This window comes from Vigna unguiculata, chromosome 5 (genome assembly GCF_004118075.2).
Source record: "Vigna unguiculata cultivar IT97K-499-35 chromosome 5, ASM411807v1, whole genome shotgun sequence".
Classification (NCBI taxonomy): domain Eukaryota; kingdom Viridiplantae; phylum Streptophyta; class Magnoliopsida; order Fabales; family Fabaceae; genus Vigna; species Vigna unguiculata.
The window spans coordinates 34,533,459-34,545,556 of NC_040283.1; positions in this window are offsets into that span (position 1 = coordinate 34,533,459).

Here is a 12,098-nt window from a genome sequence, read left to right on the forward strand (position 1 = left end):
TATATAAAGGCCACAAATGCTTTTTATCTTACAATCTCATTTTTAAGATTAAATTGCACTCGAACTCATATTTTAGAAAAATATAGTTTTAGATTTTCTATCATCTAGAGATAGAACTTGAAAAACTATAGTAGAAAGAATAATATATATATATATATATATATATATATATATATTATTATTATTTACGGTATGGTGTTTCTACTAAGTTGTATTAAACTTAAAGCTCTATTCTAAGACAACTTATTAACTAAGGGTGATAATTCAGAATGGGTCAGGCGGGTTGGTATGCAGATTTGCCAAAAAAAAAATGAGGAAAGGTTGGGATGTTGAATCTGCTGGCCCGCAGCCCGCATAGGCTTAAGACGGGGTGAGAAGGGCTAGCCCATTGACCCATTTAAAAAAATTAAATATTATCCTTTTTCAATCTCCACAACATTCATCACACTATTTTTGTAAGTTCTTTATTATTATTATTATTATTATTATTATTATTATTGTTAAATATGTTTTTGGTCCCTTAACTTTTAGTAAAAATTGGAATTAGTTCCTCTTTGAAACTTTAGACCAATTTAGTCCCTCATCTTTAATAAATGAGTGAATTTTAGTCCTTTTAACCAAATTTTGTTAAGTTTATTTAATATTTTAAACACGTTTTTAAGTAAACATTGAAGCGAAAATGAGTTAAACGATGTAAACAACTCAAATACTATCATGAAATGCGTTTAAAACGTTAAAAAAACTTAAAAAAAATTGGTTAAAAGGACTAAATACATGCATTTCCAAAGTTGAGGGACTAAATTAATTTAAAGTTTCGAGGATGGACTATTTCCAATTTCCACCGAAAGTTAAGGGATCAAAAACATATTTAACCCTTATTATTATTATTATTATTATTATGTATAATCATTGTATATAAGATAATGATTTTAGTTCTCAAATATGGAATATACAAATTTGTACCTGTCTTGTAAGGTGACATGTTGTTATTGTACTTTGGCTATAATCTTCAGTGCTATTGTCTTTAGTTAGTTAGACTAATTGAAATTATTTTGATAGAAAATGAATATCAATTATTATAGGCAGATAAAAAAAGTTTTCATTTTGCTCATTACAAATGCGGACCAGCCTGTGGGCCAAAAAAGTAAACCTGTTTTTAAATTACGGGGTAAGCCAATCCAGACCGCACTTTGCGGACCAAAATGAGTCAGACTGACCTGCTTTGCCATCTATTATTAACTGAATAATTATATTTTATTTGGCATGATGTTATGTTAATATTAGTTAAATATATATTTAAAATGTTCTTTAATTGTGTATCATATTATTTATCTCTAGAGTTTAATTTTATGAAATGCTAGCTAATAAATTGATTTGATCCAGTTATATCTCAAATTAATCGGATCTTAATTGAATTGATTTAAAGTTTTTTATTTATGGATAAAGAATTGATTTATAAGTTAAGAAAACTAATTCTATTAATACTTTTTTACTAAACAAGAAAAAAAAATATTTAGTATAAACGAGTTAAATGTGTCTCATTAATCATCATGGTTACTTTACTTGAGAAGAAAAAAATGATTATCTTAGTTGTTGGCATGTTTTAATGTATTTTAACCCATTTAAGAAAGAATTTGACTGTAATACATGATGCAAGAGAGATTAATGATGAACTCTTGAATATGACAAATAGATTATAATAAGTTCTTGATATATAATAAATAAGAGTCTTTTTGACCATTCTTTATTCATTAAAAATATTCAATAGTGGTTGATTTAGTCAAGGATTTATTTCCAAACGCCAACTTGATCCACTTTAGGGTTAGTAGAAGGTGGAGATTTTGGAAATAGAGAAAGAAAGGGGATATTATACTCAAACAAGAAAGTAAAGGTAGTAGGTGGGTTTTTTATTTACAAAAGACAAATATACTTAAGTTGTGTATAAGTGTAACACCAATACCTAAGTTTGTATGAACTTATTTAAGAATGAAAGTGTTTTTTTATAAAAAAATTTACTTTTTTTAACAAATTTGAATAGAACTATTTAAATAAGTAGAAGTATAAAAAACAATTATCTATTATTTTTCATGAAGAATAATCTTTTCCATCTCTCGTGGCCAATGTCTCTTTTTCTTACTTATATTAAATATCATATTACACCCATAAACAAACACATAAATAAATTAATATATATATATATATATATATATATATATATATATATATATGGTTAAATATGATTTTGGTCCCTCAAATTTCAGTGAATTTTGGAATTAGTCCCTCATCAAAACTTTATACCAATTTAGTCCTTCATCTTTCAAAATGTGTGAATTTATTCCTTTTAACCAACTTTTGTTAAGTTTATCTAATGTTTCAAGCGCATTCATGATAGTATTTAAGTTAACATTGAAGCAAAAATGTGTCAAACAGTGTAAATAATTTAAATACTATCATGAAATGCGCTTGAAACGTCAGATAAACTTAACAAAATTTGGTTAAAAGGACTAAATTCACGTATTTTGAAAGAAGAAGGACTAAATTGGTCAAAAATTTTGATGAGGGACTAATTCCAAATTTTGCTGAAATTTAAAGGACCAAAAACATATTTAACCCATATATATATATATATATATATATATATATATATATATATATATATATATATATATATATAACTTTAAAAACAGCAGTGATTTTGTTTTTAATTTATAGTATATACCTGCAATAATACAACATTCAAATGTTAGTGAGTTGCGTCGATATCATTCGGTGGGGCAACTATAAGATGATAACCAATAATAGAACTCTTTAATCACTTAATAATTTAGAAATTCAAGCATGAAGTAGAAGTAGGTTTTAAGGATTATTTCTTTTAATTTAAGACACAGAGAACTCATATAATATGAATTTTAAGCACAGTTTTGAAAGAAAAAATAACGTAGATTTCAACGAATCTAATTAACCAAAGAATAGTATAATAATTAATTTTGATACTCTAAACATTAAGATATCTCAGAATTGGGTAGAACCAATTGGTTTAAACATCGACCCTATTATAAATTTCCATATTACGTAATATTTTTCTTACAAATTAATTAAAAATATTTGTAAAAAAAAAATTCCTGTTATTTTTTCTAAGAATTTTAATTGGTAGGTAATTTTGTCGTGGGTAATCATTTCCTACAAAATTATAAAATTTGCAAGTATTTCTTACAAAATTTGTTACGAAAATTATTTTATACAAAATATTTTGCAAGAAAATTGGTAGCATTTTTTTACAATTTATTTTCACAATAAAATTTGTAAGTATTTTTTATAAAAAAAATTCAAAAACAAAAGTTAACAAGAAATATGAATTTTTCTAATAGTACAATAAAAAAAACTGTATAAAATCGTTATTGAAAACATACGTGAATCAATTTTCTTGTTTTTACTTAACTAAAATATTTTAAAGATAAGTGCAAGTATATGCTTAAATGTTCTGCACAAGTATTAATTATTTTTATCAACTATTATTTATTTTTATTTTAATTTGTGGTAGTTTATATTATTTTGTTGCTTAAACATTATATAATATTGGGTTAAATATATTTTTGGTCCCTGATTTTTTAGTGAATTTTGGAATTAGTCCATTTCGAAACTTTAAACCAATTTAGTCTTTTATCTCTCGAAATATGTGGATTTAGTCCTTTTAATCAAATTTTGTTAGGTTTATTTGACGTTTCGTATGCATTTCAAGATTGTTTTCAGTTGTTTATACGGTTTGACACATTTTTACTTTAATTTGACACATTTTTACTTTAATGTTAAGTCAAATACTATTATGAAATGCGTTTGAAATGTCAAATAAACTTAACAAAATTTGATTAAAAAGACTAAATCCACGTATTTCGAAAGATGAATGACTAAATTGATTCAAAGTTTCGAAATGAACTAATTCCAAAATTTACTGAAAGATCAGGGACCAAAAACATATTTAACCCTATAATTTTTAAATTATAAGTTTAATGACTGTCATGGCTTTAGAAACTAGTATATTTGCTTATTTAATCTTAACGCTTAAATTCATCTTTGGTGTTTATAATTGTTAATATAGCATCTCATATTATAATTGTTAATTTATTTTTTATAGTATTTATTTTCTACACTTGTTTTTGTAAGTAATATTTCGTATGAAAAAATTTCGTTAAAATTTATTATATTTATCTACGAAATTTTCGTATGTAATTCGTATGTAATTTTATTAAAAAATTACCTACGAACATTAATGTTATCTACGAAATTTATTCATAGATAAAACGAAATTATTTATAAAAAATATTTCGTAGATAATATTTTGTAGATAATAGATAATTTTCTTGAAATGATATAATAACTCTAATAAAATAAAATATTATAAATTTAATAATTCAGGCAAATAATCTTTTTACATTCATATCAAGATACAATCAAAATAACATGACAGGTACGAAACTAGAACTCTAAAAAAACTAAGATATTAATATAACATAATTTTACATGTTTTCAAAAAAAGTTACAAGAACATTAATTTCTAAACTAATTGTCTATATAATTGCTCCATCATCTTCCTCCTAAGATGTCTTCAACCTTTATACTCATCTGTTCACACCATTTAGATGATGTAAGAAAAGGAATACAAAACAACCAAAACCACAACCAAAGCGAGGTTAAGCTAATAGGCATAGAGAAAACCATATTGTTACAATCTATCTAACCATTCTCACCAAACATACATAAGGACATACATTTCACAACATGAGCAATTTCTAGACGTGATTATCTCAATACATGTATTGATATCAGATTCACTGAATACATACACTTGTGGTAACTTCTACTACTCTACAAAATCATTACCAATGAGACACAAGGTTAATTTCCTTCACGACTTAGGTCAAGGAAAATTTCTAGGTTAGGATCTCTCACAACTCTCATCACATACCTTATTCTACTATATGTGAATAAGAATAGTTATTAGAATATCAAAATATCTGCTTACTTAAATCTATACACAAATACATACATTAAAGAAATTACACATACTATCGGGATTCTCTCCTTGGGAATGCCCTCCAATTTTCAAGTCAAACCATTGATACAAATTTATGAACTAAAATCAACATTATAACTAACATCAATCATAAAACCATGAAACATAATTTAAAAAAAAAAAAAACACAAAACCGAAAATGACGCCAAGCAATAAGGAGGGACGCTCAGCGCTGTGCTTCCAGGGAACTTAATTAGCGCCCAATAACAAGAGTTAGCAGTCAATGCCACAAAGTAAGCGAGTTCCTTATGAAAGTGGCGCTTAACGGCAAAAACTACCACTTAACAGTAATCTGTTATGAATTTGCTCTCTAATTTTCAAAAACAACACTGGCGCCCAACGTTCCTTAGTCCCATGACAGTGGAGAACAAGATTTCAGAAATTTTAGCTTCTTCAACGACATAAAATTGGTACTCTTTACTTTCCACAATATTTTTGATTATTTAAAAACATTTCAACTGGTTCTGATTGGTTCAATTGCTCAATCTAAAATTCCTTCGTTCAATCACACAAAAAATTCAAACTTTCACACCAAATGCAAGCACTTTCAAAAGATTAAAAAGGAAAAATATATTTAAATTACTTCTAATCTAAATTATTAAATAAATGTGAAACTATTGTACATATCATAACATATGTTGAAATAGCATAACAAAGCTCACTCATGGCCACCAATACCACCATTCTGAAATCTTACATTTATATTGATAGCTATGATTTTCAATTCACTCTTTCTAGATTCACCATCTCTAACTGAAATAAGAAAATATAGGCTGTTTCCATAGGAAAGTTTTGTTAAAAACCATAAACCATGAGTGTCTAGGATCTGCAAGGCACAAATTTTTGACAGAATCTGATTTGTACATTGGCTGATATGAGATGTGTTTTCTGTGAATGAAGATTAACAAACATGCATCAGACCAAAACCAGCCCAGAAGCAAAAATATGTGTGCATGAGGTTTTGTAGGTACATCCTTGGACAAAGTTGAATACATAAAAGAAGAATGATAGAGAAGGGTTCGTAGTGGGATAAAGGGAGAGCACATGTGAATTAGAACTGGGACAGGGTCAGAAATTATGCAGGGATACACCAGAGTGCACAGAAGATAGAAAGAAGCTATTTGCAGAAAAAAGAGGCAGAGCAGGAGCGTGGATATATTGTTTCTTTTCAGAATCCTATCATGCCAACTTTTTCATTAACTTCATTTTCGCAAAACAAGGAGGGTAAAACTTCTACACATTTTTTCTAGTCCCACATTGTGCTTTTCTTTTGTCTCTATATCTAAACAAATATAAAGGACTTTTAACTTTCGAGGGCAAACACGGTTATTTAAGTATTTATATTTCTATATAAGAGTAATAAAAGCACATATTATATATATTCACGATTAAGCATGATTTTAGTTTCGAAACATGCATATAAAATTATAATTTGTCATTGTTTCAAACTTTGATATATTTTGTTTTTGAAACTTTAAGAATGAATTAATATAATCATCCTAATTTATTCTATTTTAAGATAACGTTTAAGTTGTTTGTACTGTTTTGATACGTTTTAATTTAAATATGAGTCTCAAACACGTTTAACAAGTCCAAAAAAATTAATATTATTAAGTTAAAAGAACTACATTAATTTATTCTCAAAAAATTTAGAGACAAAAATATATTAAAATTTAAAAGAGATACAAATTTCAATTTTAGATAAAACTTCATATATAACAACATATTTAACCCTATTATTTATATAAATAATCTTTTTATTATAAAAATTATTAATAATTTTTTTCTCTAACACTTAAAAGAATAAAATAAACATTTTTTTTATAAAATGCAATTAATTTATGCAAAATTTAGAAAATAAAATTTGAATAAATAATATGAAATGATTTTTTATTAGGTAATTTTAACACAGGAAAAATATTATTCATTGATTTTTTTTTTAATTCTTCATTGTTTATTTAGTTATATCGTGAAGATAGTAGCAAACCCTTAAGTAGAGATAAACAAAATACATTAAATCGTAGGTTTGTTTAATTAAGGTTTAATCATACTTTTGGTTCCCATTTTAGAGTCAAAATCTCAACTTGGTATCCGAATTTTTAAAAGTCTCAAATTGGTTCCTTTTTTTGTTAAAACGTCTCAAGTTTGTCCTTTCTGTTAAGTCGAGTTGACACCGTTAGAGGGAGTGCCCCGTGTCAGTTCCTGGATTTTTTGACTTTATTTTTTTATTTTTTATTTTTTATTTTTTTTTAAAAATCAAAAAATTGTTACGTGTCAAGTTGTCATCATGCCACGTGGCCGTGACAGAGTGATATGGTAGTGACAATGACACATGTCACTTATGTCATTTCCAAAATCTCAATTTGGTTCCTTTATTTTAATTTTTGTCTCAATTTAGTCTCAATTTTTGTAAAAATTTGCAATTTTGCCCCTCTCCCAATTGAAATCAAATTTAATTTCTATATAAATGTACAAAAATATTTCTATTAAAATTGATATTTCAAGTAAATATTTTTAACTAAATTAAGTTCATTTAATTAATAGTTTACACTGAACTTTATTTAAAATTGTTTTAAAGTTGTTAATAGAAAAAAATTCATAAATTAACTAGTTCATGTAACAATAAAAAACATATAAATTTAAAATTTGAAAACAATTTTAAGTAAAGTTGAATGTGGAATACAATTTTAAATAAACTTAGCTATGTTAAAAATATATAATAAAAATATCAATTTGAATAAAAATATCAAATTTAATAAAAATATTTGTATAACATTTATATAAAAATTAATTTTTGTTTTAATTTGGAGAAGGACGAAATTGGATTAATTTTACAAAAATAGAGACTAAATTGAAACAAAAATTAGAAAACAAGGACCAAATTGAGACTAAAGAAATGACATCTAGCATAATACTAACCCTTGACATTATCACTCTCACATCACTCTGTCACTACCACGTGGCAGGACGACAGCTTGACACGTGGCAAAATTTTTATTCTTTTTAAAAAATTCAAAAAAAAAATTCAAAAAATAAAAATCAAAAAATCAAAAAATTAAAAAATCGAGAAACTGACACGTGACACCCAATTTAACGGCATCAACCCAGACTTAACAAAAAAGACAAACTTGAAACGTTTTAACAAAAAAGAAACCATTTTGAGATTTTTAAAAATTTGGATATCAAGTTGAGATTTTGCCTCCACCATAAAGACCTAAATCATAATTAAACCTTTAATTAATAAAAATGGCACACGTGAACTGGACTGTGTCTGAAACCTGCTGTTCCCTCCACATGATTAATTCTGTTCTCAAAATTTTATTTTTCATGTAAAAAGTAAAATATAATTATCATATTCCACTACCTAAAAACATTGTTGATTTGATGTGTCTGATTTATTCTAGTTTGGTAGTTACATCTCCATCTCTGTCTCTCTCTTGACAGTTCTTAAACATTTAAAGAAATGTTTCTTTACAGGTAATAAAATAAAGCCAATTATTTGTTTGAATATTAGAAATAAAGAAAATATATTAAGTTATTAGGGAGAAATGATGATGAATTAATTATTCTGTGTTTTCGAGAAAACTTCAGATTTTCTCAAAGAGATAAAAGGAGAATTTAAACCTATAACTTATATCTAAAATTTTTGTTTTATTTGTTCTTTTATTTGTTGAATGACTTTCTATCATAGCCTATTTAAGTGTATATTGGAGTCACTATAGTCATTTTTCATCGTTAATTATGTATGAATTTATATTTGTAAATAAATAATAAGTTATTTATGGATTTTTATATACGAATAATGTGTACATAATTTTATATTATGTATTGATTTATCTATACATTAATATAACAGATTTTTCTTTAACATCTACAAAAGTAATCACAGCAAATTATGGCGCCTTGACATAAGAATAATTTTGAAAGAAATAGTTCGTATATAAGTCTATTAAGATCCGTAATAACGAAATGATGTATGAAATTCATATTAATTTATTTGAAAAATTAAAATACAAAATGGAATTTAAAGTAATTTGATACATGTCAATATAAGCAATGGATGTAAAAATATTAATTGAGAGAAATTAATGGTTTTATGTGTTTATAAATCGTGTGCCTTGATCTAAATCTTGTTGTAATGACTTTTGGTATAACATCAAACGAGGAGCCAGATAAAGTGTAAAAAGATATTTCAATAAAGAAGTTGAAAGTTTCACTGGTTATTAAAAAACGTAAATACATGGGTTTATATATACAAAAGAGGAAGGTAACAAAAAAGACAACAAAAAAAAGAGAAATTGATTGACTAAAGAAAAACTATATACACTAGTAAAAAACACTGTTCCACGACAGCTGCCACGCAGGCGTAGTAGAAAGGAATGTAGTGGCAGAAATGTAAATAACGTGATCAAAATTGACGACGATTTTACACTTAACCGTTGTTATTTTGAATCACTAAGACATCAACAACGACTTTATTGATAGTCATCGTTATTTGCTTAATAATGTCGACGATTATATTGCGAATCGTTGTGGAAATGTGTCGAGGGTTAAAAGAACAATTTCACTTTTCTCTGTTTTCACTTCATGACTTTTTCACAGTTTTCTCTGCCACCGTCTACGCGCCGCCATCGTCGAAGGTTCTGCTCTGCCACCGTTTATTGTTGCCGCTGGGTGAGGGGCTTCCACCTTTGAACGTTGTGTTGGGTTTGTCGCTGCCACCGTCAAATTTGCCGTTGGATGAGGCGCTGCCACCGTCAAAGGTCCGCTGGCTGAGGCGTTGCCACTGGCGAAGCTACCACCACCAATGTGATTCGTCTTCCCATCGCCTACTCGCGCCCCAACTATGCTCCAGTTTCCACTTCTAGTTGCATCGCGAGGTCCACCGTTGCCGCTACTTGCGTCAAGCCCACCGCTATTGCTCGAATCGCCACCGATGCTTGCACGATGCTATAGCCACCATTGCTTTTGGTTTATTGCTCCTCCCTCCCTCTTTGAGCTCCGTTGCTGCTCCATTGCTCCATTTCTAGAGGTAAGTTTTTTAACTTAGTCATATTTTTAATTGTTTAATATTATGAATAGGTCTCTTGTTAAACATGTTAGTATTTTGAGTCCAGGGGTGTCTGACCCCTGGAAATTATTATCTATAGTTAGTGCTGGAATTGTCAATATTATGAATATGTGTCTTGATGAACGTGTTGGTATTGAGTTCGGGGGTGTCTGACCCTCAACAATTACTATTTGTATTTAGTTGGAATTATTTCTCATTACAGAATAATGATGGATCGTAGCTGGATTAATCTATTGCGTATAAGTGATGATTATGAGAGAGAGGTCGATGAGTTTATAGAATTTGTTCAACGTCATGGTGATAATGCTAAAAATAGAGGAAAGATGAGGGTCCATGTGTCAATTATTTGAATGGAAGAATATTGGATGTGGCTTAGATTAGAGAACATCTTTTATGCAATGGATTTCTAAAGAATTATACAACACAAATGTGGCATGGTGAATTGGTAGAAACTCAAACTATGACTAAAGAACATCAATTTGTGGAATTGACAATGAAAGATAGATTAGAGAACATGATTCATGATGTTAGAGTACAAACATTTGCTAAAGCTGTGTATGAAAATATGACTACAGATGGAGAGACCCCATTATATCCTGGTTCAACTAACTTCACACGATTATCAGCAATGTTAAGGTTGATCAATTTGAATGCATTGAATGGTTGGACTGATAAAAGCTTCACAGAATTGCTTCAATTGTTGAAGGAAATGCTTCCTCAAAGTAATACATTACCTGATCGAATGTATTAGGCAAAAAAAAAAAAAAAAACTTTTTCCGATGGGTATGGAATATGAAAAGATTCATGCATATCCTAATGATTGTATTTTATATAGGAAAGAGTTTGCAGAGTTAAGAAGTTGTCCTAAGTGTGGATTATCACATAATAAGGTCAAAGATGGTGATAAAGAGAATACTGATGAGGTCACAAATCACGACCCTCCTTCGTAGGTTGTTTGGTATCTACCAATAATTCCAAGGTTTAAACGTATGTTTGCGAATCCAACTGATGCCAAAAACCTTAGATGGCATGCTGATGAGCGGAAATGTGATGGATTAGTTCGTCATCGTAGATTTCTAAATCCATTTCATCCGTATTGTAGATTGAAGAAGACCTTCAATGGACACCAAGAACATGACATTGCTCCAATTCCATTAACCGGTGCTCAAGTTTATGAGAAGGTGAAAGGTCTTCATGTCGATTTTGGAAAAAAAGAAAGGTAAATGTGACTAACATATGGAAAGAAAAGGTCAATATTTTTTATCTTCCATATTGGTGCAAGTTAGATGTGTTACACTGTATAGATGTGATGCATGTTGAAAAGAATGTGTGTGATAGTTTAATTGGAACACTTCTAAATATAAAAAGGAAGACGAAGGATGGTGTCAATGCTCATTTGGATATGATTGAAATGAATATACCAGAGGAGTTAACACCAAAAGAAGTTGGTAAGAGAACTTATTTGCCCGCAGCACATTATACTTTGTCGAAAAAGGAGAGAACAACCTTTTGTCGATGTCTTCAAAGAGTTAAGGTACCACAAGGATACTCTTCAAATGTAAGTAAACTTGTATCCATGCAAGATCTGAAACCAATTGGCTTAAAAAGTCATGACTGTCATGTTTTAATTCAACAATTATTGCCTGTGGCCATACGTGGTATCTTACCAAAAAATGTGAGGTTCAGTATAGCTCGATTGTGTTCATTTTTCAATTCCATATGTAAGAAAGTTATTGACCCTCAAAATTTGGAGGAACTTTAACAAGAGATTGTTACTGTTTTGTGTCAATTAGAGATGTCTTTTCCTCTATCGTTTTTTGATATCATGGTGCATTTGATCGTTCATCTTGTAAAAGAAATTAGATTGTGTGGACCAGTTTATCTACGATGGATGTACCCAGTGGAACGATATATAAAGATTTTGAAAGGATATGTGAAGAATCAATATCATCCAGA